General features: G+C 42.0%; 1 protein-coding gene across 9 annotated transcripts in view; it reads left to right on the top strand.

The window, feature by feature from the left end:
- THRB (thyroid hormone receptor beta) overlaps positions 1-27819 on the top strand; it is a 450111-nt gene that overhangs the window by 26150 nt on the left and 396142 nt on the right. For 3 of the 9 annotated variants that reach the window (XM_069088499.1, XM_069088493.1, XM_069088498.1), the window contains exon 1: positions 1738-2005. The exons of 2 other annotated variants lie outside the window; for them this stretch is intronic. The gene's annotated coding sequence lies outside the window, so the exon portion shown is untranslated. Of the gene's footprint in view, positions 1-1737; positions 2006-2063; positions 2208-2695; positions 2965-27819 lie in introns of those variants that run through there. 4 more of the 9 variants (XM_069088502.1, XM_069088496.1, XM_069088500.1 and 1 more) reach the window with 2 other exon arrangements.

The raw sequence follows: 27819 nt of genomic DNA, 5'->3' as shown, positions 1-27819 counted from the left end.
AAGGAAGGAAGAAAAAGAGAAAAAAGAAAGGAAGGAAAAAAGAAAAAGGAAGGAAAAAAGAAAGAATAAGTAAGGAAAGGAAGGAAGGAAAGATATAGATATAATCATGTGTGTGTGTGTGTGTGTGTGTGTGTGTGTGTGTGTGTGTGTAGTCATTCAAACAATTCAGGAGAAATTTAGTGTATTGACTGTGGACGTTATAGCGAAACCTTGCCCTTTGTACCTCTGTACAAATGCCCTTTTCCCATTTTAATTTTGTGTGGGCATCTTGTGTCCCTTACTAGACTGGACGTTTTTTTCTGGGCAAGGGATATTTTCTCATTGTAACAACTCCCGTCCCTCCCACCCCCGAACTGTGCCTTGCACTGAATTGGCATCTGCCAAGTGCAAGACTGGTAAATCCCTCCCTCTCCCAAAATAATTTTTATTAAAAGTACCGCTTCATGTCGGAGAACTCCGCAGGACTGACGCGCTTGTTGGAGCTCAACCTTGGCTCCCCAAGACCCTGCCTTCACCTACTGCCGAGACTTCGAAGCCTCCCCGGCGATTCTTTTTGCTTTGGCAAACGCTCCACAGTCTATGGTAGGGAAGCTGCCCCCACTGGGCCTTGCTTAGGGTAATGGCCGGAGCGAGGAGAACTCCTGTTAGTTTGCCACTCTGCCCTTGGAGCTCGGACCCTGGAAAGGATCTGGGTACTGGGGATTTTCATCGCAAATTATTGGCGGGGGGTGGGGGGTGGAGTATGTACGGAACCCTTAGTAAAGAGCCCTCCTCGCAACCTCGTCTTGATGACAGACGTCTGCCTGAAGCCCTCGTCCATCCTCTCCCCTTTATTTGGGGGTTGGGGGAAAGGGTCCCTATTCTAGGTGAAGGGACGCCACGAGATTGAAAAGAGAAGGCCTCCTGTCCCGCCCCGGGGAGGAGCTGGAGGGCCCGGGGATGGCACCCGCGCCACAAGTGGCTACGCGTGGGTAATGTGAGAGTTGGTGGAGCAGGAGGCGGCAGCCGGGGCGGAGGAGCGCCAGTGGGCACTGAGCCCCGCGGTACACGACCTAGCTCCCCGCCCCGATCCATCGACAACCCCTCACCCCCAGTATCTGTCCCCCTCCACAGCCGCCCTTCCCTTCCCCGAGCCATGACGCACAAATCCCGTAGTGATCCTAAGCCAGAAGCGATCTGCAAAGTCGGGTGGGTGGAAATATCGCCACTTGTAAACACATTGAGGAACCCAACGAGAGGGAGGGAGAGAGGAGGGGGTGGGCACGAGGCTCTGGGCGACGGACGGGGTGGGGGGGAGGGAGTCGAGATGGGAGGGGGTATGGCTCAGGCTGAAGGAGTCCTTCCTGTTGGCAGCTCCTGCAGCCCAGCCCCTGGGGCGCTGGCACCCACCTAAGAGGGACTAAGGGCTGGGGGGGGGTCGCGTGTCCCGCCCCGACGCGCCGCCCCAGCGCCCCTCTGGCTTAGGATCACTACGGGCGGTGTGCGTCACCGCCCGGGGGGGGGGGGGGGGGGGGGGGGGGGGGGGGGGGGGGAGCCTGCCTGCTGTCCCGGTGGGGAGGTGAGAAAAAGGGCCAGAGGGGTGAAGGGGATGGCAGCGCCTGGGGGGAAGGGTGTGGTGCGACACTGGGGGAGTCCCGTGGAACGAGCCCCTCCTTCTCTCCCTCACTCCTCCCCCTCCCCCTCCCCGCGGTGGGGAGCCGGGCGCCGGAGCGGTCCCGGAGCTAGCGGCGGGCGGTACGCGGCGCTGGTGCGTGCGGCGGGCTGGCGGGCGGGCGTGTCATTTGCTGCGCCCCTGGCGGGGCTAAGGAGGTAGCTGTGGCTCCCGCTGCCCCCACCGCCGCCGCCGCCGCCGCTGCCACAGCAGCCGGGTGAGGCTGAACCGCGCAGCGCCGGGAGGCGATCGGAGGGAAACCAGGTCACAGACGCGCAGACACACACATACACTCGCTCCCACTCATGCACACCCCTGCACGCACCGACCGGGAGCAAGGACGCTGACTCTGGAGTAAGCGGCACCCCGGGACTTGGCCGGGGTGGGGGTGGCTAACCCGGGCTGAGTGCAAGGAGCGGGGGTGGGGTCTGCCCGGGGCTAGGAGAGGAGAGAGCAGAGAAGACCCACTTATAAAAATAACTTGGTTCCTACGCTAATTAAAGTGCCCTAGTGAAGGGGCTAGCGTCCCTTCCTGGAGCTGCCTGGGTGCCTCCAGGTAAGTGATCACAAACGTACGAAGTATCCGGGACGGTTCCGATCGGACCGGACGAAGGGGAACAGAGGGGGCTGCAGCCGAGGGAGGGGGCAGACAGACAGCGGCGGAGCCCGTGGAACTGGCCTGGGAGGGCATTAACTTTGCAGGAATCCTCCCAGCTCGCGCTTTCGCCTGGATACCTTTATTTAGACTCTTAAACGGCGGCCCCGGCTCCCGGCTTCCCTTGGCCAGGGGGTGGTAAACAGCGCCGACGCCGCCCCTTCTGCACGCTGTGCCGGGCCACCGGCGAGGGGTGGGCGGACAGCCGGGCAACCCGAGCCGGCCCGGGACGGGACAGGCGGCCCCGCTCGTGCCCGCTCCGCCGGGGGCCCAGGCAGCAACAGCTCCGTGTCGGGGAGGGCACGGGCAGGCTGCCAGCCCACACCGGATTACCTGCTGCTTTCGCCAGCTCTGTGTTAGAGCTCCCGATACGGAGACTGGGGGAGGGGGGGAGGGGGAGGAAGAGGAGGAGGAGGAGGAGGAGGAGCCGCGGAGAGGCTCCCCAGCGTGGTGCCAGAAGAAAGGGGAGCCCGGTCCCGGAATGAGCAGGGGCGCCGCCGCAGCCCGGAGAGGAAAGGGGCGGAAGGGGGCTTGCTTTTCTTAAGAAATGGGGCCCGGAGCGCCGAAGCCCCAGCCCAGTCGTTGACAGTCTTTCCTGGTGTGAAATGTAATTTGGCATCTTGGCAGGCTCGGTGCCGAGTGGAAGTTTCCATGATGAGTAAGTTCTGTGACACAGGATTGATTCGGAAGAGGTTTGCTGCCCGCGCGTCGGAAGCCCCCAGAGCTAGAGTCTCGCCGCCCACCCCCTTCCCCAGCTTGCCCCTTCCCCTTCCTCCTGGGGGGAGTTAGAATGGAGAAAAAGAGGGACTACTGGTTGTGGTCGTAGGGGACCTTCAACTTCCACCCCCCCCCCCCAACACACACACGCCTCCCACCCCTAGTCTCTCCAAAGAATACGTGGAGGGCGAATGAATTCTTCGAGGTTTTGCTTGGGCTACATAATTTTCTCCTTTTGGGTCTAAAGGGTTTTATTCTGCTACGGAGAAAGCTGTGTCTCTCACTGTGGTTTCTGTAGTTTTGTTCTTGTAGGTACTGGCCCCCATAGCTTATCTGTTCATAAGCTCCTACAATTTCAGAGCTGGAAGGGGTCTTAAAGGTTATATCTTCCAACACCCCCCTTCCCCCCCCCCCCCATACACACCCATTTTACAGACCAGCAAATTGAAGCCTGGAGAAGTTGGGACTTGCCCGAGATCTGTTAGCAAATGACAGCTCTGGGATTCAGACCCAAGTTGACCTACTCCAAGTCCAGAACCGCTTTCACTTGGCCACTGATTTTCACTTCACCACTGGTGATTGGCCGGTGATTTCCTGTCATAAATGGGTGTTTGTTATCAGTTATAAAGCATTTTCATTCTTTTTTTTAATGGGAGAAAGGAGGATGGAATAAGGGTCATATTTAAAAGGCTTTATATATCAATCTACCCCAAAAGCTACGGAATAGACTTTAAGAGAAAAAGAAGCAGTGGCATAAATGGACAGAATGAAGGACTTCTTACCTGCTTAGCAAAATCCAAACACCAGTCATCTAGAATTTGTGATCAGTCCTGCTCTATGGAGTTCATTCTCATTCAGCAAAGAAGAGAAAATGCTTTCTTTGAGAAATTTTAGTGATCTTAATTGTTACTAAGGGAGATACAGTACTAATATTTCCTTGCCCTTCAAGGATTCCAATATTCTTTAATTTTCTCTGCCAAAGTCCTTGTATCTTAAAGAATTTGTAGTATAACATTATTACCTACTATATACCTAAAGAGAATCGTTTTTTTCCCTTAAATTAACCTTGTCTGTCTTTTTATTGGCTATTTTAAATTACAGTTTTGTACTCTATGGGACAGTAATGGGATTACATCACTGTAGTCTAAAATTCTGATTTTTTTTCACCAAGTCAGACTGGCTACTCTTTTCTTTGATTGTTGATCTCTACACACAAACCCCCCAAAAGTGAAAGAAAACTGTTCTGAACCAGTGAAGTCTTAAGAAGTAGAAAGGAAATCATCTTAATTTTTAAAGAAAATATTGACATGGAGATTTGTTTAAATGAAATATGATGTCATTGATATAGATTATGTATATTCATAGACATATTTTTTTCTTTAGTATAACAAATTCAGTTTGTAATGATTTGTCTGGGGTTTGTAATGTACGGAGGCATCAGTAAATAAATCTAATACTATTGGTAGGGAATACTGATCCAGTTATGGGAATGTTAACTAGCTATGACTTTGGTGATGTTTTCTAATGAATTTTAGAGAGTTCTTCCATGGAAATAGGATCATCTGCTAGTAGATAAAATTGTTTTTGGTCACTTTTCAGTCAACATAACCAAAGATAACCACAGGACTTTGGGGTGGAACCTCACCTCTGATACTTCTGTGACTTCAGGCAAATTACTTAATCTCTCTAGGCCTCCTCTCCTTAAAATAAAGAGAGATTATAAGACTTGTAAGGGCCCTTCCAGCTCTAGATTTATGCTCCTATAATCCTAAGATTTTTTTTTTATGGAGCAATTTCTGTTGGCCTTTCAGTGGAATGGATGCATTGAGATTTGAACATTGATATTCAAAGGGAAATGTATGTTGCAAGATTCGTGTCTACTATTCTATCTTTTTAGCTGCTTCATAGCAAATGACCAGCAATAAAAGATAATTAATGCCAAGTTGCTGCTAACCTGACTTAAAAAAAATCCCTCCTGAGTCAATATAAATGCAAAGAATTGTAGCCTCCCTTCCTTCTGAGGATTTGGGCATAATTTTAAGCACTGGACTTACAGTGTGACTTTAAAAAAAAATCAGCTGGAGACTCATGAGAAGGTTCAAGAGATCATAGTATCATCAATTTTGAGTTAAAAGGGTCCTTAGCTCCTTCAAGTCCATCTCCCCCAATTTATAGATGAGGAAGTTAAGGTTGGGGGAGAATCTGACTTGCCATAGGGTGAGGTAGATAACAGGTGTCTGAGCTGGGATTTGAAATCAGGTCTTCCTGATTTTAGGACTATTGATTTTGCCTTCATTGTCCCTAAATGTCTCAGGATTCTGCCTAAACTGAAATTCCAAAATGCTTGCCTAAGTATTCTGAGCAGGTGCCCCTGGGCATGCTAAGACATGTGCCAGGGAGATAGCCTTTCTTTTTCTGATTTTTCTGAAAGCAGGCCAGACATTCCATGTAATGACAAATCAGAGTTATTTCTCCTCCTGGAGGCATTTGCCTAGAGTACGAGGAAATCCCCAGAAAGACTTTGTCCTCTCTGGAGTAATTGACCTTCACCTTCTATGGACTTAATTCAATTTAACAAATATTTATTGAGTGCCTACTAAGAGCTGGGAGGCTCCATGCTGGGTGGCCGTAGATTCAGTGAGTTCCCCAGGCTCTGAGTAACAGAAATATACTTCTTAGCAGTCCTGGCTTTTGCAAGGGGTTCTAGCTAACTGCACTTGGGACAGAGCTATAGCATAGATGGGATTGGAATCTGCAAAATGAAATAGGAGTGAAAAAAAGACCTCTCTGACAATAGGTTTAGCAATGACCTAGCAATCAGTTACATCAAGTCATTCACAAAAGCAGTCATCTGCACACTCTTTCCCCCTTAGAAGTTATATCATCAGACCTCAATGAGTGGAGGAAATATGAAAATTTCCTGTCCTTAATGTGGCTACATATAGGAGTGTTGGGGGCCTGCAAGATCTCAGAATTAGATTTTTAAAATAATAATATTCTTTCCAGGTCCAAACTGTCAACACTTTGGCAGCCTGAGATGCCAGTAGTAGGCATGAGACTTTGGGAAAAGGGACCCCTTGACCATTCACTTCATTGATGTGGCGATGGGTGAAGGAACAGAAGATACTTGTTTTTTCTCTTGAAATTAGTATCCAATACTATTTTCATCCTTTAAGTATTTTCTCCCAAGTGCTTAAAGAATAGTACCTTGCTTCGAGTGAATGATCATTAGCTGAATTTCATCAACTGCCTATAAGCAAAGGGAAAGAGATATGTAGATGATATATGGCATTTGCTTGTGATTGTTTAGAAGGACATGGGAAAATTAATCCTTTCATCTGGCTGGTTAAAATTAGTTGTTTTTTTTCCTGGGATATGTTACTTGGCATTTAATGCTGGTGGTATCTGAGTGCACATGAGTACCTGGGGGAAAAAATGGGACTTTGAAGACATCTTAGACTTTCTTACTTTGTAAAGACTTGGGGGTATCTAGTGGAATTCCTCATTCCTCCTTTTTATCTTTGGATAGAAGAAATTTACTCCATCCTCTGAGTCAGTAGAGTCAATAAAATTACTTTACCTCTAAGAATATCATCTCTGGGTCATACCACTGTTGTTTGGGGCTTATATACAAGTAGGAAATGCAACTGAATGCACATAGGATACTTTTGATGTCTTATTGGTGTTGGCAGTGGCAGCGTCAGTGGTAATGCCAGCAGTGGCGCTTGCAAAGTTGGCTACATTTTGCACCAGTGGATGTTTAATAGTGATGGTCACCTTTAAAACTGCAAAGTAACGTTTGTCCACCTTCCAGGAGAGTTCGAAGACTTGTTTGGCAATGAGGGTATTTAAGAAATCGGGAAAATCTTCCAAGTCAATCTATCTCTTCCCTCTCGTGTATCTAGTGAAGTTGACACCTAAAAACATCATCTGTGTTTAATGTTAATGCTGCTTGGTTAATAGTTTTCTTCATCTTAGGGGGCTTCAGAGTGATTCTAGGAATGCATAGAATCTTTTCTTGAGAACTGAGATTTCCCAGGGACATTATCGTGGGCACATTTTCAAACAGTAGATCAGAAGCAAAACCCGGAATGAGGGCTTCGACATCTCCCCTTTAGTAGATACCAAAATGGAGTTAGGAGTTAGTCAGCTGCCTTTTCGTCTTTTTATTTTGCTTGAATTTTTTCCACCTTATCCAGCATGGGAGGTCCTTGGTTAAAAGTAATGAGAGGAACAGTATGTTTTTTCTTAGTGGAAAAAATTTGGTTTTAGAATTCTGAGGTCTATGGGCCACATGCAGAATATTAGCTTCTTACCTTATTGTGATGATTTGTTCAGATACAGGCTTACTTCTTTCCCCTCATTCCATTCTTGGGGTGTGGTTGCATTGTCTTCCCATACCATTTTATATCCCCAGTGCCTAGGATTGTGCCCTATAAATAAAGGTACTAGACAGATCTTTTGGATAATGATGGTGATCGCACACAGATTTTCATCTCTGTTTCTATACATATACATATATACATCTATGTGTTTGTGTGTGTGTGTGTATCCATCTCCCAGGTTGATGAACCTACCTGGCTGAACCTTCTCCATCAGGCCATTCCTTCCACCATAGCATTCTACCTGCAAAAGTAGACACAATAGCATTACTTTTACAATAGTGAAAGGGAGATTATTTGTTGTCCATTGGCATCCTCTCCCTGGACCATCATTCTAGCTGATCATTAGAAATGCCACCCTGATACTATAGTCCCAAGCAAGAAATCTTGGATTGATTTTCAGTCACCTTTAGCCAGGTCCCAATCACCTCTTTCACCTTGACTATTTCAACTTCTTCATCAATAAGCTTCGTCTCTTTAGTGTTTCTTATACCCCTTTCAATGGAATCTTCCTTGCCTAACTAAAAGATAAGATAATCAATCCAACAGGAAGAAACATCTGCAGCTTCCCCTGCAATTCACAAATGTGCTTACCCTTTTGTCTGTGCATGAGAGAAATACCTATTTAATGTACATTTTCATTGTTGTTTTCAATAACTCAAGGTCACTTAGTTGAATGCCCTTCCATGGCAGCAGTAGGCTGTTGGGATTTTTTTTTATCATATATTGTCAGTTCCTAGAGAGCAGGGGCTGATTTTGAATTTCTTTGTATGGTATCTGGCACATAGTAGGTGTTTGAAAAAAAACTTGTTGACTGATAAATAACTAGAGGTTATCACTCTCTAGCAGCTGCATCAATCTGTTTCTCTAAGCTTGAGTCAGAAACTTAGCTGTATGGTATTCTTAGTCAATACTGGTATTAAAAGCACTGGCTTCAAAAATGTTTTGAGATCATGTGAATTCGTGTTAATTAGGTTTTAGACTTAAAAAGTATGATCACAAAATTGATACTAGTTATGAAGATAACTGTGACCTTCATAGAGATTATCTATCTATTTGTCTATCTATATATCTATCTATCTGCATATATATGGAGTGTCTTAAAAGTTGTCTCTCTGAATAACTTTGAAATTAATTCTGAGATATGGGAGACACTGGCACTGGACTGCCCAGCATGGTGTGCCCACGTTAAAGAAGGTGCTGTGCTCTCTGAGCAAAGCAGAACTGCGATAGTTCAAAAGAAAGGTGAGATGTGTAAATTTAGAGACATCTATGCTCCAAATGTTCACATGGACCGCATGTGCCCAACCTGTGGTAGAGTGTTCTAAGCTCAGATTGGTCTGATCAGTCACAGAAAGACACATTGTACCTTGATTCTGACATTGGTCTCTTTTGAGCATGAAGAACAATAACCAACCACCTAAAAGTTCCAGTGCAGTTTTATTCTATTAAAGTTTTAAATCCAATAATAATTTTTGGGAGACACTATAGAACATATATTTGTGCATATCTATGCAAATATCCATATACAAATATATATAGCATATATTTATGCATGGGATGGAGGACTAGGGAAGCAGAATTCATACCTATGACTTCACTGTATAGGGAATTGTGGTGATAGGAACTCCTCCCACTGAGGTAGATTGGTAACTTCCCTATAATTTATAGTTTCAGGAAATAGTATGAAGTGACTTACTAATGGTCACATGGCTAGCATGTGCCAAAGACAGGCTTTCTTGATGCCAAGAGTAGTCTTCTCCACACTATGACACACTTGTCTCAGGAACATGTAACCAAGAAAAATTCTTAGTTTGTTACCCTTTCTGATATTTTGTCATTGCTGAAATGTCACCTAAGGTTCACTATCATTTTTGTCACATTTAGAGGTTCTTTGAGTCTAGAATGATGCACCTCTCTTTGTGTAGTAGGGGTGACATGTAAATACTAAGTCCAAACAAAATGATGTGGGTTGAACTTTTCTTTTAATAAAAAGGAAACAAACCATAGAAGTATACGCAATTCAATAAATCATGAAACAAAATGCAAGGTATTTCCTCTTTAAAAGGGGGGAGGGGAGCCTGAACTATGGGAGCATCACTGTCTTTGATGTGGATGGTGAAGACAGCAACTTACTTACAAGTCATAAGGGTTCAGTAATTTGAGATTTTTTCAGAAAATACACCAGCCCTTCAAAGGCTCCCTGTGATGTGTAAAATATGTGGGGAGGGGAAGAGAGAGGGGAGGTAACTTGAAACTAAATAAATAGATTCCCATCCATCTGGAGAAAGCAACCTTACTCAGGAAGCAGGTCCAAATGGACTAAATCAGGAGAGATAACGGAAAGGACAGGATTTGTATGACATGGATCTTGATGTGTGTCTGTTTACCAAGAGGTCAACAGTCTGCATTTAGATTTTTCTCGGTTGGAGCTTCTCATCCAGCTGACCTTATGATGAGTAAGCTTTTTTTCACTTCACTCTTTCTTCAGGGATGGAGCTGGATGCTTCCTAAGCAGGGCAGTATATTGACTGACTTGTTTTGTGCACTCCATGACTGTTCTGCTTTTATTTTGACATAGATGGTGGTGTGATTTACTCAAAGGTAATGCTGTTGGAAACAAAGGGTCTGGCAGGTTCTCATAAATTAGAAGGGCCGTAAGTCAAGACTGGACAATTGACCATCATCTAAGGACCAGCCAAGTGAAATTCATAAAGGTTTGTTGACAGAAGGGTGGGACAGCAGGTGTTGAATTTTTATTGGCTGTTGACAGAAAGGTTGACCACCAGGTGTTGAATTTTTATCAGCCACAGCAACTCAGAAAGGGTTGGCTGCTAAAGTGTAAAGAGATTCTCACTGGTTCAGTTAAGAGGTAGGAATAATGCATAATACCAGATCCTGAAAATTTGAAGAAAAAAAAGTTCTAAGTTTTAGTACTTTACGTACCCAAGCATTTTTCTTGTGGAGACACAAGAGTAAAACAAAACAAAATAAACCAGGGATCGAAGGAATTAAGAACTGTGCCTTATTAGATGGGTGGCACCAGTGGTATGGTGGGGCAGCTAGGTGGTGTAGTGGACACAGTTCTGGATCTGGAGTCAGGAAGACTTTTTCCGGAGTTTAGATCTGGACTCAGGCACTTACTAGCTGTGTAATCCTGGACAAGTAACTTAACTCTGTTTGCCTCAATTTCCTCTTCTGCAAAATGAGCTGGAGAACAAAATGGCAAACCACTCCAGTATCTTAGCCTAGACAATCCCAAATGAGGTCAATGAAGAGTTGGACACAAATAAAAAACTACTGAAGCTGTGGGGGGATGCGTGCTGGGTCGGTAGTCACAAGCTTTAATAGCAAAAGAACCAACTAGCAGTCAAATCATTTCACCTATGGTGAGTGTTTTTCATCTTTGAAATGAGAGGGTTGAAATAGATAATGTTGGAAAAGCTTGCCAGTTCTAATATTCTGTGACTTGCATGAATTTTTTAAAGGAGAAATAGTTGTGGTCTTTAGGGACTTCAACACATTTACATTAAAAATGTATTTCTCTAATTCTGACCATTCGACCTACTAGTATTCATTAAGTTCTACTGTGTGTCAGGCATGCTGGGACACAAAGACAGAAATAAAATAGTCTGTACTCTCAAGGAGATTACATTCTATCATTGAATATAGTCTATGAGAAATAAGCACATTAAATATTATTCAGATTTTAAAAGTCCCATGACCCATCTGGGACTGAATACATTTCCGGTACTTTAAATTGTATAGAAATGGGTGCATTCCAGAGGCACCAATGGAAAGCTAGTATGATTATTATCTAATTATGAAAGAATGACTTTCATGCGAAGGTTAGAAGATGGAAAAATGAACTTCACTTATCTATTCTTGTAAACATCTTTGTAACAGCTCATTAGTTAATCCTTCTTGAGGAAGATCAGATAGCCAACTCTAAATTACTCGTTTTCTTTTCAACTCAATAAGTATCATTTATTTCCTGTTGGGCACTTTGCTAAGAATGCAAAGTCAAACATGAAATCGATTTGCAGTTTCATGTGCTTTCATTGTTTTTACTATACTATGTTATGGAAATGCTTGTTTTATCCCATAAATTAAAAACAAAATAAATAAATTTTAAAAAGAAAGATATAAAACACCCTCTGAGAAGATCTAATATTCTTCTGGGGAAATGGAGGGGGGTGGGCAGGGAGCAGATGAACACAAATAAACTATGCAAAAAATAGCTATGTTTCGGTATAGAAAACACTGACAACTTGGGGATCTGGAAAAGCCTTGTGGGGAAGCAGGTATTTAGGCAAACTTTCAAGAGAAGGTGATAACAGGTACCTCAAAAATCATAATCATCACTCATCATTTCAGCTGGTAGTGCAACTAGGCCATCTTTGGTAGGATGTGAAACCCAGAGCAAATCCCACTGTGGATATCCCTGTAGCATTTTTATTTTACATTTATTTTGCACTTTACATTTTTATCTTACATTTTATTTTACATTTTATATTTATTTTACAAACTCCATTTTCCTGTTGACCCCAGGACATTGCAGTGGATGTAAGACAGGATGCCCAGGAGTGCAGGAAAAGTAGCCAGGAAAGATGGAATATTGAGGGGAGGCAAGAGGGAGGCTGTATCAAGGGAAGGCTCAATGTGATTGCCCTGTTTCCCAAAGATGCCAACAAGGCACAGAAATTGTCTGATTTGTCTATGTTTTTAATTCATCGCTTTTCATTTGTACTCATCTTCCCCTTTGAACCTGTCCTCCTTTCTGACTGTGGAATTTCTCTTGATGGTATTATAATCATCCCATTCAGCCAAACTCAAAATCTCAGAGTTATCTGCCATTCTTTCAGCTTCCTCACTGGTCATATCCAGTCAGTGGGAAGTTCTTATGGATTCTCCATCAGTGATCTTTCTTGCATCCATCCATCCATCCATCCATCCATCCATCCATCCATCCCTTCCTCTCCACTCACTTCTGTCACTCTAGTTGAGACTTTTGTTATATCTGCCAATTGGTCTCCCTCCCTCCAGTCTTCCCCCTGTTCTCATTCATCCTCACAATTTCCATGACAATCTTTCTAATGCAAAGGTCTGCTTCTGTTACTCTGGCTACAAGAACTTTGAATGGTTCCATATTGTCTATTAAACAAAATTTGTTTTTCAGTCACTTTAGTTGTATTTGACTCTTCAGACACCATTTGGGTTTTTCTTGGCAAAGATACTGGAGTGGTTTGCTATTTCCTTTTCCAGCTCATTTTACAGATGAGGAAACTGAGGCAAACAGGATTAAGTGACTTGCCTAGTGTCTAGATTCAGCTAGTGTCTGACATTGCATTTGAACTCAGGTCTTCCTCATTCCAGTACTGCCCCTCTATCTATTGTTCCACCTTGCTACCCTATAAAATAAAATACTTCTGGCATTTAAGACTCTCCATAGTTTATTTAGCTCCAACCTCCCTCATCAGTATTTTTCTTCACACTTTCTTAATGTACTCTTTGTTTCAACCAAACTATACTACTGGATGGTCCCCAACATTCTTATATACCCGTAGGTCAGTTCCCCGGGACTTGAATCTTCTTCCTTCATCTTTTTTCTACTGAAATCTTTCTTTTCAAGGCCCCTCTCTGGTGCCCTTTCCCCATGAAATCTTCCTGATCTCCTCAGCTGTAACCATCTCTTTCACCTTTTAGTTTTCCAAAACATTTTTCCTGTATCTCCCCTTTGTCCCTATCATGTCTGTTACCTTGTAGGATACTAATACATGTCCTTGACATATCTCTAATATTAGACTTTAAGTTACAAAAGGGCAGAATCTTCCCTTTTAATCACCAGATCCCCAACAATAAGCATAATGCCTTGTATGCAGTAGGCACCGAGGAAATATTATTGCCGTTGTCTGCCTGCTCATATTAATAGAAGCATTCGAGTCATTGACCAGTGAAATGTCACAAAGGCAGAAAACCAAATCTTCTAGTCTTCGAGCATTCATTAAGTGCCTACTGTGTTTAAGATACCATACTATATGCCCGGGACTCAGAAACAACCAAAAAATGAAAAGTAATTGCTTCCTTCAAGCAACTTCTATTATAGTGGACCCTGAGCTGTTTCAGAGTCCAGACACAGGACACACTAAGGAAGTAATTGGTGAGAATGTAGTCCTATGGACCTGTGTATGCCCCAAATTCAGCCTGGGATTTGAAATTCACCTAATGAGCTCTGTTCTCCAACCTAAGAAAACATTTTTCTCTAACTCATATGGGGGAAGATTTCATTGACTTCACCGAGAGATTTGTATTGAGTAATGTTCTGATGAATTAGGTCGCTTCCAACAGTGAGGATACCATCTTGGTAGAAATGGAATGAGTCTAAATCAGACTTAGAAGGCATGCCCTTTATTTGTGTTTTGACTTTGGGCAAATTATTTAATTTTTCCTCTTCCGTATGTTGTAAGGATCAAAGGAAGTAATGGCTGTGAAAGCATTTTTAAAACAATAAAGTGTGAACAAATATAATAAAACAATGGTGTTTGTTACTTGTGAATCATTGAAAAGAGTTGAGGGGAAAGCCTCCCAAGTGTTGGATAGACCCTGGAAGGATATGAACAAACCCTGATTGATGGTGGGTGTCAAAAGCACTAACTCTTGAGCTTCTTAAAAGTGGTCTCAATGCCTCCTCCTGCCATCCTCCCTGATGCCATGGTCCTTTTGGAGAATGAAGGACAAACAATGACAATCCTACTCCCACTTGACTAGGGGAATGTGTATCTCCCTGATTCTCTAGAACCTTCCCTTTATTCAAATAGCTCCCTAAAGCCTTCCCTGAGTAACTGAAAGGGGCAGAGCTAATTCTCCCTTGTGGGATCAAGTCAGGCTGCCTTCTCCATTACTCCCATACTTACCAGCCCCTTATGTGCTGTATTGTATCTATCCACCATTTGCTACTCCTTATTCACGCTCCAAAAGGTATCCAACAAATGCCTGCTGTGTGGAACATATTTCAGGTACAATAATAGATCCTGAGAAGAAAGACAAGTCTGTCCTCAAGAAGCTTATAGTCTACTGGTGGGGGGAGGGGTGTGACAGCACAACCACTGATAAGGAATCATACAAGCCAAACCAAGTAGTCCAACTCCATGGTCTTCTGCCAGGCACCCAACTGCTTGCTTCATGTTTTCAACATCCAGATTTTCTATCATGGATCATAAGCACTAATAAGCCAGGAACAGGGCTAGTATTCCCTAGAACAATATGAAATCAAGCTTAGTAATGACTTTTTGAGGATGATGTTGCTGGAGATCACAGACTGGTCATTTTCTTTTTCATGTGATTATGATGAATCTACTTTTCAAATGAAGAACCCAGTGTCCTCACATGAACTGGAATGTGAATTCACAAGCGCCTGCTGTCCTGCATTAGAAATAAGGGACTAGGTTGTCCTGTAGAGAAGGCCTTGCTGTCCTTTCCCTTGGAAAGGGGGCAAAAAAGGGCTGTCCATACATAAGCCCAGATAGAAGATCAGTCTGTTTCCTTAGCCAAATCTGGCAAGGAATCAAGATAAAAAACTGAATATTTTCTCCAAGGATCAAACACACAGTAAAAAAATCTGGGATTCAAGAGTAGTGGTTTTTAATGATTTTCAAAGCATAGTTGGCTGTTAACAGGTCCCTACTGTATCTTCTTCATCAGTAAAGGGAATCAGAAGGAATTCTTTAGCCGCAGGCTCACTTTTCTCTCCAGTAGACTGTACCCTTTAAGCCTTTTCTGGAAGTTTTAAATGTCGTCCATCTTTAAGCTGTTTGTCTTATTTTCCTTTTGTAAGACTAGTTTATGTCATAGGCAAGGCCATTTCTGTGAAGCTTTTCATGGTTCTGTCTTTCTGGTTATATTTGATCAGGTTTTATTTAGGATTTCATTGACTTTAAAATGGCCAGAGTAGAGGAAAACCGTTGGATGGCTTATACCCAGAATAGTCCAGAGGAGATCAACCAGAATGGCGAAGAGTCTCACATACTTGCCCATAGGAAGACCTTCATTTGTCATTTGAGGATGGGGATGGTTAGCCAAAGTAGAGGAACTCAGGGAGGATGTGATCCTGGCATCCAAGCTTCTGAATGATGGTCATCCTCTGAGAAATTAGTCTCGTTTTCTACTCTGGACTAAACATTCACAGTTCCTTTAGCTCAGCCTCATCGCCATCCTTTGGGCATTCTCAAATTTTTCGATGGTCTTACAAAAACATGGCATTCCAAAGTGCAGACTGAATACAGTATCCCTATGTTGTGTGACCAGGGTAGAGTATTTTGGGACTATCACCCCATCTTCTGAATACTATGTTTCTCTCTTTTTTTTATAAGCAATTGGGGTTAAGTAACTTGCTCAAGTTTACACGGCAAGTTATTTCTGGGTGTGGTGCTAAGTATCTGAGCCCGGATTCGATCCCAGGTCATCCCAACACTGGGGCTGGTGCTCTTACTCGCTGAGCCACCTGGCCGCCCCTTCTATGTTTCTCTTACATTAGCTTTTATTTTTGACTGCCATGTTACATTCTCAGCTCCTGTTCAGTTTACATTCCTCTAAAACCCCCAAGTCTTTGTCACCTGAACTGTTCATACATCCTCCCTCTTGTACGTGCACAGTTTATTTTTTGAATCAAGGTATAGGACTTCAGGTTTATTCATTAATCAATTTCATTTTTGTAGATGCAATTCATTATTCTGGTCTGATGACATTCTTTTTTATACTGTTAGCCAGTGGATTACCTATTCCACCAGCTTCATATCATCAAAAAATTTCCTTAGCATCTATCTACACTTTCCTCCAAGCTACTATTGAAAATGTGATGCAGTACAGGGCCCAGATTTCCCTGGGGCACACTACTAGTGATGGCCCTCCAAATGGACAGCTAATGACTACTCTCTGGGTTAAGTTAGTCAACCAATTTCAAATCCATCTGTACATCCACTCTAAAGAAATATAGGCATACTTGATCTATTATCATTCTCCTGTCCAGTGGCCATCTCTGGTCACCCTGATCTATATCTTGCCAGTGGATCCAGATGCTTCTGGAGGAGAAAGTGAGGCTGGTGACTTTGCAAAGCCCTCCCTCACTCAAATCAAATTCACATGCAAGTTATGGCATCACCTTCTTGATGTCATGATCCTCTTAAAGAATGAAGGACAAATGACCTGTGAGTAGTCCAAGCTACCCCACTGAGGAACCAACCGGCCAGTTCTAGTTATGCAACCCAACTCCCTCTTTCTCTCTCTCCCCCCTTTTCCTTTTCCTTTCTTTTCTTCCCTTCCCCTTCCAAAAAGCAATCTCCTGATCAACTGTACATGGCCAGTTGCTCTGTTGAAAAAAAAAAAAAGTAAATGAGATTTCTGTGGTATAATTGGTCTTTTTTTTTTTAACTTGATCAATAATTTCATTGGAATAGACAACTTCAAATGAGAAAACATGATCAATAGATACATATTGGTTTCCTTTGTGCAAGTTTATCTCCCTATAGAGTTACCAGGGGCACTAAGGTTAAGTGACTTGCCTAGGGTCACACAGTCTGTGTGTGTCAGAGATAGACATCAGCCCAATGGCATAACTGGCTTTTAATGAAGTAGTCTTGTTTTTCAGTGATTGATTCTTCCCTTTCTTAGTATCTTCTTTAATAATGTCTTGGACTTTTTCCAGAAATAGAGGACAGGTTCACCATCTGCTCATTCAAAGCCTCCACTCTCTAATCTTTCTTGAAAATCAAGAGATTTTCCTTTTTCTTGTCCTCTCTCACTTTCTCCGAGTGCAAAGCAACATGCTGAAATGAACTTTTCATTATTATAAATTTCAAAAACATCAAAAGTTTAGTCAAAACAAATGGAAGAAATACTAGGAAGAAATTGCTTTTCCTTTCTATTCAGATATTCAAATGAATCTCTGATCTCCTGAATCTGTAAGTTCCTTCCTGTAAGGAAGATTGTGTCCTTTCTGTGCCTGCCCATGTTCTTCAGTTCTTCTCTATTCTTTCCCTAGTTTGCCATGGGGTTTTAGCCACCATGCAGGAGGTCTTTCTCAGAAGAAAGACATCATCCAGCAGTTGTGTGACAGGAAGAAAAGATGAGCTGGTCATGTGTAGAGGGCAATGGATGATGCACAGAAGACCAGGATGTTCTATTTTTCCTATTTAGGCACTAGGATAAAGTTGTTGTTGAGTCATTTTCAATTGTGTCCAGCTCTTATGACCCCATTTGGGACTTTCTTGGCAAAGATACTGGAATGGTTTGCTATTTCCTTTTCTAGCTCATTTTACAGATGAGGAAACTGAGGCAAACAGGGTTAAGTGACTTGCCCAGGGTCACACAGCTAATAAGTATCTGAAACCAGATTTGAACTCAGGGAGATTAGTCTTCCTGACTCCAGGCTTAGTGCTCTATCCACATGCCCCTAACAACAAAATTTTTATGCTTTAGTAGAATTGCTATGATAATAGAAACAAAAATATAACCATGATGATGATCTTCACATGCAAACCCAGTTTCTGATACTTATTAGCTGTGTAGTCATGGACTTAGCCTAGGTAATCACTTTAATTTCCTAACCTCACTGGGGCAAGCCATTGAAACTCAGCCTTCATTTCTTCATCTGTTAAATAATATCTGGCATACTAATGTCACAGAGTTGTTGAGAAGCTCAATTGAGATAATATCTGCATAATGCTTTGGAAATGTTAAAGTACCATGTAGATGTCATTTATTATTATTTTAAAACTCAGTGTTCTGGTTTTCTTTCTTTTTTTTTTATAATAATGGGCTTGATACTGCTGGTCAGCCTGTTAGCCAGGGTTTAGTACATTGAGATCAGTAGTAATTCATGATCTTTGAGCAGAGCCTCACCATGCCGACTTCTAGGCATTTTTAACCAGACTAAATGCCTGTCGACATCTGAGTTAACAGCAAAGAGTGGGAAGGGGGAGGGGGGGTCTCGGGACTTTAAAGCAGGTCATATTTCATATCTTCCAAGCCCCTTTTCTTCCCCTCATTCAAGCTCTGTTTCACACAGGAAGTTTATACCAATCAGGTGGGTGAGATCAGGTCTCTGAAACCTCTGCCTAACAATGGGTTATTCTCTAAGGCATTGTCTCTCTATCTGACACCTTTTAAAGAGAATAACTAACTTAAAAAAATACGAAACAGAACAGAAACCATCCCCATTGAAAACTCAACTTCTCAGCTTAAAAGATGATCCACCATAGGGCTGGGTAGGGGTAGGGGTGGGGCATGTATCAATCTGGAGGCAGAGGGTTGACCTACTTTAGAATCTTGCGTCTACCACTTACCTTCTATGGGGCGCCATTCTGTTATCCTTTAAAGCAAAATTCAGGCCTCTCAGAGAGGGCATGGCAGATACTGGACTCTTCCCAAAAACTCTCTCTTCTCCCTCTTGCTTTCCTATTTTTTTTTTAACTCTGTCGCCTCTCATTCATAAACCTTAAAATGCAGTATAAATGTGAGTTGTTAGTATAATACTTACTATTTCTGTAGCTTTTTCTCTGCCTCTCATTCCATGTTCTCTCCCTAAGCAGAAGAGCAAGATCCAGATCATTTGACTTCAAATCTAGTACTCTTTAAAATATATTTTTGAAATAATATTTCATTAATATATTTAATTTTTATATCACTTTCATTTCCCATTTGTTATTATTGTTCAATCTTTTCAACCATGTCCAACTCTTTAGGACCCTGTTTTGCTTTTTTTTTTTTTGGTAAACATACTGGAATGGTTTGCCATTTCTTTCTCCAGCTCATTTTACAGATGGGGAAACTGAGGCAAACAATGTTAAGTGATTTGTCCAGTGTCACATAGCTAGTGTGCCTGAGGCCACATTTGAACTCAGGAAGATGAATCTTCCTGACTCCAGGTTGGGTGTGCCATCTATCTGTTCCCTTCATTTCCCATTACATTCCCCTTTTCCCATAGAACCCTGACCTGTAACAAAGAAATATAATTAAACAAAACCGTTGAACACTTTGACCATATCTGATTCCTGGTCCTTATTCAGTGCCTTTAGGCCACTACCACTTTATTCTTTAGAGAGAAAGGGTCTTCCTTTTGGAGTCAAGGATGGTCATTACTTTGATCTGAATTCCAGTGTCTTTCAGTAGTGTTTTCTATCTGTTTACCATCTGAATGGTAAATTCAGATGGTCACCACGTGTATTGGCCTCTGGTTATGCTTACTTCATTTTGCGTCAGTTGAAACAAATTTTCCCAGCTTTATCTGAAGTTGTCACATTTATCATTCCTTATACTCCAGTGTTCTTTTCACTGTGTAATCTATCAGTACCAATATTTTTGTTTGTGTGGTTATGTGGCGTCTCCACCAAGGATTTTTCTAATTCACTTAGATCATAGGATTCTTAACTTTTTGTTTGTCATGAACCTTTTCATATCTACCACCTCAACATTCTAGTAGTTGTTTTCGACAGACCTCCAGGTCACTCCTTCATTCCTTAATGAGTTTGGTACCTGGCTCACAACTTTTCTTTTATAATAAGGGACTTCAACATACCTATTGACTCTCCCTCTAGTACTCTAACCATTCAGTTCCCCAAACTACTCACTTCTCAGGATTTATTCCTCTACCCCATACCAACCACACATAAAGATGGTCATGCCCTCAATCTTGGCATCACTCACAAATATACCATTTCTACATTCAAGCATTCTAAAAATCCCCTTATCCCACCCTAATCTATTGGCTTTTCATCTCTCCCTCTGCCTTCTTTTACTAAACCCTACTAGACCCCTCAATGCTCTCCTAAGCCCTCTCTCCTGCACTAGGTTCTCTCCCCTTTTTCCCCATCTTGACCCCTTCCTCAAGCAATTCACTCTACCTGTCTTCCTCTCTTGAATCCCCAGCCCTCTTATCATTTCACCAATTTTGTCCTTAAGTCTTGGATCACTCCCAACATTTACTGTTTTCACTCCTATCCACATGCTGCTAAAAGAAAGGGGGAAAACTTATAATGATTCTGACTGGGTCCATTACAAATTTATATTACACAATTTCAGCAGGGCCCTCACTGCTTCTAGGTAATTCTTCTACATTTCTCTTATCAATTTGTTATCCATCTCTCCACAGCACCTCTTCCAAATCCTTTTATCCATCTCAGGACACCCCCGCCCCCCGCTCCTCACTTCTTTTCTTTTTTTTTCTTTAGAATTGTGCCTATTTAAATTTTTAAAAAATTATTATTTATTTTCAGCATTCTTTTCTTTTTTAGTTTTGAGTTCCAAATTCTTTCCCTCCCTCTCCCTCGTGCCACTGAAAAGGCTAGCAATATGATATCAATTATACAAATGAAATCATGCAAAACATATTTACATATTAGCCATATTTCCAAAAAAGAAAGAAAAATAAAGTGAGAAAAATATACTTTAATTTGGACTCAGAGTTCATTAGTTCTCTCTCTGGAGTTGGATTGCATTTTTTCATCATGAGTCCTTTGGAATTGTCTTGTGTCATTGATTTGAACAGAGTAGCCAAGTCTGTCCCAATTGACCATCATTATACCATGGCTGTTACTGTGCACCATGGTCTCCTGGTTCTTGTGTCACCTCTCATCAGTTCATACAGGCTTTGCCATGTTTTTTTTCTGAAACTACTTCCCTCATCATTCTCCACAAGGCAATAATAGTTTATCACATTCGTGTCCCACAGTTTGTTCAGCCATTCCACAATTGAGGAGCACTCCCTCAATTTACAATCTTTGTCATCACAAAAAGAGCTGCTATAAATATTTTTTTGTGAAATCCTTTCCCTTTTTTGGTATTTATTTTCTATTTCTATCCATCTACTGACTTATTCTCTCCTGCCTACAAATATGTCCATGTCTCCCCTTTTTAAAAAATTCCTCAATTTATCCTTCCATCCCTGCTAATTATCATCCTATATCTCTTCTTCCCTGTGTCTCTAAACTCCTAGAAAAGGCCATGGATAATAGATGCATCCACTTTCTCTCCTCTCACTCTCTTCTTAACCCCTCACAGTCTGACTTCTTACCTTATCATTCCACTGAAACTGCTCTCTCCATATTTACCACTGATCTCTTAGTTGCCAAATCTAATAGTCTTTTCCCAATCCTCATTCTCCTTGACCTCTCTGTAGCCTTTGAGACCATTGATCACTTTCTCCTCCTTGAAACTCCTTTCTCTCTAGATTTTTCAGGGCACCCTCTCTCCTGGTTTTTCTCCTACCTATCTGACCACTCCTTCTCAGTCTCCTTTGTTGTGTCCCACAGGGTTCTGCCCTGACCCTCTTCTACCTCTATATAATTCCTTTTGTGATCTCTTCAGCTCTCATGAGTTTAATTACCATCTCTATACTGATAATTCTCCAGTCTATCTATCCTACCCCAGACCCTCTGCTGGCCTCCAGTCTTACATCTCCAACTGCCTTTCAGACATCTCAAATTGGAACATGTCCAAAACAGAACTAATTATCTTTTCCCATTAGTCATCCCCCCCTCCTTCCTTATTACTATAGAAGGCAATGCCATCACACAATCCTCTCAGGTCCCTCAGGTTTGCAACCAGGTGGTCATCACTCTCTCACCTCCCATATCCAATCTATTGCCAAAGCTTGTAGTTTTAACCTCTGCAACATCTCTCTTGTATTTGCCCCCCTTTCTCCTCTGACACTTCCCTCACTCTGGTCCAGACCCTCATCACTTCTCATCTGGACTATTATAACAACCTGGTGGTGGGTCTGCCTGTCTCAAATCTCTCCTCACTCTAGTCCATCCTCCATTCAGCCACCAAAGTGATTTTCCTAAAGTGTAGGTCATACTTTATCATCCCACCCCCCAACACATACACATTCACACACAGTAAATTCCAGTGGTCCTCTAGGAGCTGTGCAATCACCAGGCACCTCGACTTATGTCTTGCCATTGGACTCTGGTGACTCTGGAGGAGAGAGTGAAGCTGGTCCCTCCCTCTGTGCAGCTCCGCCTCACTTAAATCCAACTCACTTAAAAGTCAAGCTGTCACCCTCATGATCTCATTAGCTGTCTTTGAGAATGAAGGATGAACAACAGCCTCCAAGATCAAATGCAAAATCCTCTGTTTGGCATTCAAAGCCCTTTATAACCTGGCTGCCTTTTACCTTTCTAGTCTTCTTACACTTTGGTCCCTTCCGGCCAGTGACACTGGCCTCCCGGGTGTTCTACAGGCAAAACACTATGTCTCGATGCCAGGCATTTTCTCTGGCTGTCCCTCCTGCCTGGAAGGTCCTCCCTCCTCATTTCTGCTTACTGGCTTCCTTTAAGTCCCAGCTAAAATCTCATGTTCTATAGGAACCCTTTTCTAGTCTCTCAATTCTATTACCTTCCCTCTGTTAATGATTCCCGATTTATCCTGGGTTTGTTTTCATGTTTGTTTGTAGTCTCCCCATTGGACTGTAAGCTCCTTGAGGGTAGGGACTGTCTTTTGCCTTTTTGCAGCATTGTATTGATTAATTGAAAGCTGGTGAGGTCTATAATCCTTTCTCAGAACGATGTTTTTAAATGTATAAAATTAGGATTATGATAATCGCAAATCCCTTATAAATGTATACTTATGTGAAAAAACAAAAACCGCAGCAAAATTCTCCAGGACTTTTAAAAAAGATTTTTCACAGGATCATAGTCTAGAGCTGGGAAGGCCGTAAGAGGCCATCTACTCCAACCCTGTCATTTTACATCTGAGGAAACTGAGGCTAAGGGAAGTGAAGCCATTTGCCCAAGGTGAGACAGGAAGAAAGTTTCAGAGGTTGGGGTTTGAACTCAGATTTCCTGAATCCAGACCCATAAGAGGCAGCTAGGTGGCACAGTGGATAGGGTGCTGGACCTGCAGCTAGGAAGACCTGAGTTCAAAGGCAAATTCAAATGATTACTACCTGTGTGACCCTAAGCAGTCACTTAACTGCTGTCTGCCTCAGTTTCCTCATCTGTAAAATGGGGATAACAGCACCACCTACCTCACAGGGAAGGATCAAATGAAATAATTTTCTGAAGCGGTTAGCACAGTGACAGCTATGTAAATGCCTCTTCCTTTCCCTACTTCCCATTCTACTGGCTCCTAAAGCTACAATTTCTTGAGTCGTCAAAATCTTTTTTGCTCTTTTCAGACTTGAATAAATTATTATTTAACATCCACTAAGCTGCTGGAATGTAGTCCTTGCCAACTAGCACGTGGATGTAATGTTCATATGTGGATGTAAATATTCTACCCTGTGCATGTGGGTAATGATGATAATAAGAATAGATTTTATTTTTATGAATGTCAGAGAATCAAACTTCAAATCAAATAAGACAGCAGCAAAAAATAAAATCAGAGAATTTGGGTCTGTTTTCACTAATTTTAAAAGTGAAAAATGATATTAACACAAGCAAGACTTAAAAAGGCAGAATTTTGAAAGTGAGATTGCCTCAGGACACACAGATCATATCCAAAAATTTCTACAAAGTAGGTGATTATTGGGGGGCAGTGCTGGGGGACTCTGCTAGACTGATGATTTCATTAGTAGAGAATTCCTGCTGAGGAAACTCTTGCTATTAATCCAAATGATCAAATGATCATCAGTGTGTAGTCTTGGAGAGTTCTCAGGGAGACTGAGAGATTAAATTGCCTAGAGTCGAACCTCCCATATCTCAGAACTTGAACCCATGACTCCAAAAAAAAAAAAGCAACTATTTACTCTGCTGCCTTCCCTTTTTTTTTATGGTAGGAAGATCAACCTTAACATCTTAAAAACAAATACTAAAAAGGTTCATTTTTTAAAGAAAAACACATTTGAACCTGTAGGAGCAAAAAGGAATGTCAGTCACAACCTGGACAGATGGGTCCTGCAAAGAATCCAAGAAATGCACGTCCTCATGCTATGTTATCTGTAAGATGGAAATAATAATACTACCACCTCCCAGGGTTGTAAAGATCAGATGAAATAACATTGTGTTCAACACTTTGGAAATCTTAAAATGCCGGCTATTATTGTCTTGGTTTTTGTTTTTAACCAGACCTATGATTTTACTAGCGTAGATCTCCCAGTGAGGACTTCCACTCTGTATCTACTGCTTATGGTGTTAGTCAGTCACCAGGATACTAAAAGGTTAAATGACTTGTTCATGGCACCAGAGCCAGAATGGGTTGTAAATGTAGGTCTTCTTGGTTCTGAGGCCATCTCTCTACCCACTATGGCAACACATGCCTCTCTGAGATAAATGTGTATGTGTGTGTATGTATACATATGTATATGTGTATTTATACGTGTGTATGTTTGTATGCACATTACAGATAAATTACATCTAGATACATACATTTGTATATTTAAAGGGAAGGGGAAGAAAGAAAATGACCCAAGAAACACATCTAGGTGTTGACTAGAAATTGAGAAACTTTTAAAATGGAGATTTTTCATCCTTCAAGAGCGATCATGATAGAGTAAAGAGAGCAGTCACTGACACTGGAACCAGAGGACGTGGGTTCAGATCTTGTGTCTCACTTGTGTGCCCTTGGAGCAAGTCTTCCTGCCTGGACCTGTTTCCTCCTCCTTAAATTGAAGGAATTGGACTGGCTGCCTTCTGAGGTCCCTCACTCTAAAGCTATGGCATTCCACTGATCTGTGGAATTAACACATGATGGGAGTGGGGGAGAGGAAGTAATGCTGGGAAGATCCTTGCGAAGGAATGTGTTCATGCAGAAGAGATATAGGGCATCAGGGAGGTTTCGTCAGGCTCACTGAAGGGTTCTCTGCTGCCTAGCATTCCTTGTGAATGCCTTTCCTTCTGCAGGTACCCACAGGGCTCTATTTAAAAGAAGAAGCAGCTCCCCCCACCCCTGATCTTTAAGGCTTTTCCATTACTTGCTTTGGGCTCTGTGATGCCTAAGGATGGGATCAAATGAAGCATTTCAAGTGTTTGGTTATGTTGTTCTCTATATTTAGACACTTCTTGTTGCTGTTCAGTCACTTCAGTCGTGTCTAACTCTTCATGACTTCTGTTGGGGTTTTCTTGGCAAAGATGCTGAGTGGTTTTCCATTTCCTTCTTCAGCTCATTTTACAATCAAGGAAACTAAAGGCCAACAGAGTTAAGTGACTTGCCGAGCATCACACAGTTAGTAAGTGTCTGAGGCTAAATTTGAACTCTGGTCTTCCTGACTCCAGGGTCAGTGGTCTATCCACTGTGCTGCCTAGCTGCGCCTAAAAATGCTGATTTTAAGAAAACAAAAACCCAGTAATCTTATCAAAGATTACATGCCTCATATTAGAGGACCAGTCATCTTTAGGGTGAGGAAGGCCTGGCTTCATGTTCTGACTTGGATGTATTCTAACTCTGTGGTCCTGAGCAGGTCTCCTAACTTCTAGGTGCCCTCACGCAACCTTCTTAGATCGTAAGTTATATTTGCTTCATCGAGGCCTTTTCCCCATAAAGAGATCTCTCCATGGATGAAATAACAGCTCTAAACTTCCCCTTCTCCCCTCTCCTCTTCTCACTTCCTTTTCAGATAATATATTTTGTATTTGACTATAAATGTGAGAAATTATGTTTATTAGGAAATACAGATTTGAAAACACACTGGCTCCACCATATTCCAATGAGTTGCCAAAATGACATACACAAAAGAAAAAAGGAGAGGGATATGATACCTTTTCTAGGCCCTTTCAAAAACATGGTGTTGTCCCTTTGACTACATATATGTGAATATACAAGAAAGGTGATGTTGTAGCTATCAAGGGTATGGGCACAGTTCAGCAAGGAATGCCTCACCAATGTTACTATGGCAAGACTGGACAGGTCTATAATGTTACTCAACACGCTGTAGGCATTGTTGTAAACAAACAAGTTACGGGCAAAATTCTAGTCAAGAGAAGTGATGTGAGTATTATTAAGCATTCTAAGTGCAGAGACAACTTCCTGAAGCAGGTAAAGAAAAATGATCAGAAGAAGATGGAAGCCAAAGAAAAAGGCAGTTGGGTTCAAATGCCAGCCTGCTCCACCCAGAGAAGCACACTTTCTGAAAACCAATCGCAAGGAACCCGAGTTGTTAGAACCAATCCCCCACCAATTCATGGCATAAATGACTATTTTAAAAAAACAATAAAAATTATTGGATTATGAAAAAATGCTTACTAGATGTCAGCCACCATGCTAAGCACTAGAGATACAAAGAAAGGTGAAGAAGAAGAAGAAAAAGCCTTGGTCCTCAACAAGTTCACATTTTCTTAGGAGAGATAACATTAAAACAGATATATACATACAACAGATGTGCAGAGCAGATGAAAGCTAATATTACTAGCAATTGGGTGAAGACTAGGAAAGGTCTTCTGTAGAAGGTGGGATTGGACCAGTCTTGAATTTAAAAAAAAATAATAGTAATGTACTGCAAAATGTAGAAGTTGAGACGTTATATTTATTATGCAATAGTGTATGTCTTGTATGCTCAGATCCCAATTAGAATGTCAGCTCCTTATGAGCAGGGATTGTTTCATTTGTTGTATTTCTGTCTATAGTACTTAGTAGTCTCTGACATATTTTAATAAATTCTTGATTGATTGACATGCTGTTAATATTTAAAATCAAATGTATTCATTTTTTATTTTCGTAAATTAGCCTTTGATCTCATTAAATAAACCTCATTTCAAAAATAACAATCACTTGTAGTTATTGGTATTTTTTGTAATGCTGCCCACAAGCTTGTGCCATTAGGAAATGACCCCACCTGATTATTTCAGCAGCATCTTTCCCTAATGGTGCCACAGTTAAACAGCTCTATAAAGTGCCATCTTCCTCTCAAAGATAAATCAGAACATTTATCACTTCATTACCAATGCCAAATAGAACATTCTGTCTCCCGGTCTTTGGTTATAAACACATGCCAGACTTGGTAGATTTCTTCTGTGGTTTTCCAGACTCGTTTGTTCAATTCATTCCTTTAAATTAAAAGGTCAGTTTCGTGACTTGTTGTTTCCAGTCTCTCCTGTAGTTACTGTATATTTGATTTCTTCCACTGATCCACTTTACACATTCATTTTAAGAACACATTGGTTACAACATGCAGCAATTTGGTAGAAGCCCACACAGTTTAAACATAATAGGATGATTTGAGACAGGAGTGTCTGTTTTAAATTTCTTGGTCATTAGACTTCCCCTCTATCGCCTCCCATCTGCATGCACATATTTAAGTCTCTAATGATCTGTGCACGGTGTCTTTGTCATCATGACTTACATCCAGCACAGGGAGATGACAGGATGACGGGAGACAGACTATTGGTTAGATGGACTCTGGGTCTGAACCAGTATAGAATTTCGCCTGTTCTCATGTGAAACCTGAAACAAGCTAATAGGTATCAATTACCCGCAATCCAATGGAT

The sequence above is a fragment of the Petaurus breviceps genome, unplaced genomic scaffold (assembly GCF_028583685.1).
Source record: "Petaurus breviceps papuanus isolate PSGF00001 unplaced genomic scaffold, PetGlider_PUasm1.0 185, whole genome shotgun sequence".
NCBI lineage: Eukaryota > Metazoa > Chordata > Mammalia > Diprotodontia > Petauridae > Petaurus > Petaurus breviceps.
The sequence above is the reverse complement of the archived record's forward strand: the minus strand, read 5'-3'. Positions and strand labels throughout refer to the sequence as shown.